Here is a 4,519-nt window from a genome sequence, read left to right on the forward strand (position 1 = left end):
TAGAAGGTGTGAGGTAGTATCTCATTGTGGTTTGGATTTACATTTCTCTGATAGTTGTTTTTTCATACTCTTAATAGAGTCTTTTGAAGGTTAGAAGTTCTTAATTTTGATGAAGTCCAATTTATCAGTTTTCTCTTTTACAGATCATGCCTTCTGTGCTCTAAGAAATCTTTGCCTAATCCATGGTCACAAAAGTTTTATACTATGCTTTTTTTTTTTAGAAGTGTTAAAGTTTTAGGTTTTAACTTAGGTCTGTGATTCAGAGTTAATATTTTTTAATGTGGTACAAAGTATGTATCAAAGTCCAGTTTTTTCCCATGTGGATATCCAATTGTTCCAGCATTACTTGTTAAAAATAGTACCTTTGTTAAAAATCAATTTAACACATGTATATGGATCGATTCCTGGACTCTCACAGAGAGTACAATATAAAAAGTACAAATTTGGTGTGCTCAGGTTCCCAGTGCCGTTGTGATAAGGACTATGTTGCTTCTGAATATCCTGCTTATGGGTACACCAGAGGTTGGAAAAACCACGCTAGGCAAAGAACTAGCATCAGGATCAGGACTGCAATACATTAACGTGGGTGATTTAGCTCTAGAAGTCTGATCACCAGGTATCATAGAGTCTGGCAAGATGCCTTCTCCCAAGAGCATGCTGAAAGATGCACAGATGATGGCACAAATCCTGAAGGATGTGGGAATTACAGAATAGAAGCCAAGCGTTATAAATCTGATGTTGGAGTTTGCCTCCCAATATGTGACCACAATTCCAGATGATGTAAAAATTTATTCAAGCCATGCTAAGAAAGCTACTGTAGATGGAGATGATGTGTGATTGGCAACCCCGTGTCATGCTGACCAGTTTTTACTTCTCCTCCCCCAAGAGGTTTTTATTAGATATTGCAAGGCAAAGAAATCAAACCCATTTGCCATTGCTCAAGCCATATTCAGGCCCTAGACTGCTACCTGATATATACTGCCTGACTGCTCCAAACTATAGAATTAATAAGTCTTTACAAAAAAAGGCTTCTACTTCTGTGGGAAGAATAACAGTTCCGTAAGTGTTGGTTCAGTTACTAGCAGACCAAGTATTCCCACACTTGGCACACCAACCCCACAAACTATGTCTGTTTTAACTAAAGTAGGGACCCCAATGTCCCTCACAGGCAAAGGTTTAAAGTAATGATGCCCACTTCACAGTCCCCAGCTGTAAAAGCATTAATTCCCACAACATCAGCAGTTCAGAATGTTCTGACTAATCTATTATCACTTGGGCCCAAAAACATTCTTATTACCACTAACATGAGGTCATCACAAAATATTGCCAATGAATCATCAAATGCATAGAAAAGAAAACATGAAGATAATGGTGATGATGATGATGATGATGATGACTATGATAATTTGTAATCTAACCTTGATGCGTGTAACATGTATACTCAGTCTTGAATTCACTGTACTAAGATTAAACATGCATGCTGGATGTTTTCAAGTCATGTGTTAGAAAACTTAAATAGTATTTAATGAGTAAATATAGCTACCATACTTTTCAACTGAGATGTTGGGTTTTCTTTAATAAGATTCATAATGGTTTTACATCAGCCTTTAAGTGAAAAAAATAAATCATCAATCATCAATTTGAAAAAAAAAGAAAAAGCACAAATTCAAATCCCTACAAGAGCCATAGTTATTATAAAAGGGTATAAATGGGATAAATTTAAGTCAATAGGAAGAAGTGGGACCTATATTTTACTGAACAGAATACATGCTATACATAAAGCATTCAAATTCAACAGATAATCAAAATACTATGTAGTCCAAACAAAACAGTGTGTATATGTGGCTGAAGGGGATATATAGGAAAAATCACTGGTATATATAAAGACATACTTAAAAACTAAAAAAAGCTGAACAGAAAGAAGAGAGTACATTGGAAAAAAGGTTAGAGAGGCAGTTTTATAGCAATGGGTAAAACAGAGAGAGAACAGAGAAAGGGAAGAAGATGACACTAACAGGTGGAAGAAGAGAGAAAAAGGTCAAATACCAGACTGAGAATTAAAGGGGGCTAGGCCAAATTTTTTTTAAAAAAATGTATCTCTACTAATATAATTATTACTAGCATTTCACAAGGGTGGGCGTTAGCTCAGCTAACAGTGACATAAATTTTTTTCCATTTACAGCTTAACAAGTTATTGTCTTTGCTCCCCCTTAAATAAAGGAAAAACCTATTCATATTCATAAAGAGAAAAAATATATTTCATAGGTCGGGGTCCATTTCACTCGTGCCTTCATACCATGCAGAGCAAGGCTCAGGCTACTACCAAGCCCCGGCACCTAGGAGGTCAAACTCAAACAACTCTGAGTGACTGGCCGCCCATGGCTGAGCTGCTAGGGCTCTTCCTCCGTGACAGAACTAAGAAGAACAATTTCTTTCCTGAAGGAGATTCACTGAGAGTTTCTCTTTGTTGTTTGTTTTTGTCTGTTTTTTGTTTTTAACTCCTAATCCAGTGAATTAAAGAATTATTTACTTTGGAAAAAACAGCAAAATATTCTAAATAAAATTATAAATCAGCTGTAACTTTCAGAAGTCCACTAAAATATTAACAGCTTTGTTTAGGGACAGGACTGTATATGGTTAGTTACTTGTTTATTTTACTTGCTTTCTGCTTTTTTTCTTCCCTCTACTTTTAAATATCTTTCTGTATTTTCTTTTCATACATAGACGGACAAAAATGAACAAGCAAAAAAGCAAGACAGGCTTACTCAAGTTTTATTAACATGAATCACCTTTAATCTCTCAAAAATACCAAATGAGAAATAAATTTAACAAAGGGTGCCAAAATAAATGTCCCCAAAATAAATTACTCCTAAATGCACCTTTAATAATTTAAAAACTTCACAGGAAACTTGTTTTTAATAATAATTTTTTAAATAAAAGATAAGCTCTTTCTTAATGCTAAACCAGATTTGACAACTCTAAATTATTCTGATGCTGAGAATTTGAGCAAGGGTCAAGATATGTATAAGCTCCCTTACTTCTGGCTCTCACACTTGCTTCTTAATCCAGTGAACCTGTACCATCTCTGTCTTTAAACTATGCATAGTTAATATCACTATTCGTTCTGCAGATTCACTTGACACTCATTATACTAAACATAACCATCTTTACTTTTTTACTAAATGACCATAATGTTTTTCAATATTAAAATCTTAAGCCAAAAAAATTAACTTTCTATTTTTATTAATTTTATTAATCTAATTTTATTAATTAGATTAATAAAATTTTATTAATCTGTTAATATTTTATTAATCTAATTTTATTAATCTGTCAATATTATTCATTTTAAGTCACAACTGCCAGAAACTAGAATCTTGCTTACTTTACTTGCTCTACATAAAGTTCAATCAAAATGCAGGTAATGAAGACTATTACCAATGTTGACATAACTGTTATTGCCAAAAAATTAAAATTTGCTATTTTTCAACTAAACTGATCAAATGAATTAGGGGTGGCTTCATACCAGGATAAGTTTAGTCACAGATCCTGAGCCACACAGTTCCAGGAGCTTGTTCATTTGATAGCACATGCAAATGTTTCCTTACATATACCAAGTGCTGCTAGACTTGACCAGAGAAACTGCTGAGCCTAAGTGCTCACCCTCTGGAACTAATTACCTCCGAGAGTCCAGGAAGAAGCTGAAAGCCCTTCTGCCACAGATGCTGAGGGCTCTACTCTGGTAAGAGCTTTGACTATATTATCAATAAACTTCCTCCTAATTTGCATATTCTATGATAAGTGCAAAGGTTAATATGGTTTTGGTAAAGAAATGCTCACTAGCAGGGAGTCAGAGATAAAACTAATGAAGTGGCAGAAAAATCATATACTGTTTAAAATATTAAGAGAAGTAAATCTGAAGGTCTTGCTGATATATACATTTAAGAGCTAATGAGCTTTACCTCTATACAAAAAGAATTGAGATCTACCTCATACCATATAGAAAAATTAACTCAAAATGGATAAAAGGCCTAAATGTAAGTGCTAAAATTACAGAACTCTTGGAAAAAAAACATAGGCATCAATTTTCATGACCTTGGATTAGGCAAGGATTTCTTAGCTATGACACCAAAAGCACAAGAAGGAAAAATATAAACTGGACTTCACTGAAATTGAAAACTTTCATGCCTCAAAGAACACCATCAAGAAAGTAAAAAAACAATCCACATAATGGAAGAATATACTTCCAAATCATATATCTAATATGGGACTTATATCCAGAATATATAAAGAACTCTTAAAATTTAAAAGACAAATGATCAAATTTAAAAATGAGCAGATGTGAGTAGACATTTCTCTAAGAAAGCTGTCCAAATGGCCAATCAGCATATTTCATATATAAAGATGCTCAACATCTTAGTTATTACGGAAATACAAATCAAAATTACAATGAGATGCCACTCATACTTAACTAGGATCAAAGTCATATAATACAAGTATTTGCAAGGAATTAGAACCCTCA

The 4,519-nt window shown here is 33.8% G+C and overlaps 1 pseudogene; it reads left to right on the plus strand.

Annotated features, from left to right (window-relative positions):
- Nucleotides 1–386: 386 nt before the first annotated feature.
- LOC105289814 lies at nucleotides 387–1,412 on the plus strand (annotated as a pseudogene).
- The last annotated feature ends 3,107 nt before the right edge of the window (nucleotides 1,413–4,519 follow it).

The sequence above is a fragment of the Pteropus vampyrus genome, unplaced genomic scaffold, assembly GCF_000151845.1.
Source record: "Pteropus vampyrus isolate Shadow unplaced genomic scaffold, Pvam_2.0 Scaffold28, whole genome shotgun sequence".
NCBI classification, from domain to species: domain Eukaryota; kingdom Metazoa; phylum Chordata; class Mammalia; order Chiroptera; family Pteropodidae; genus Pteropus; species Pteropus vampyrus.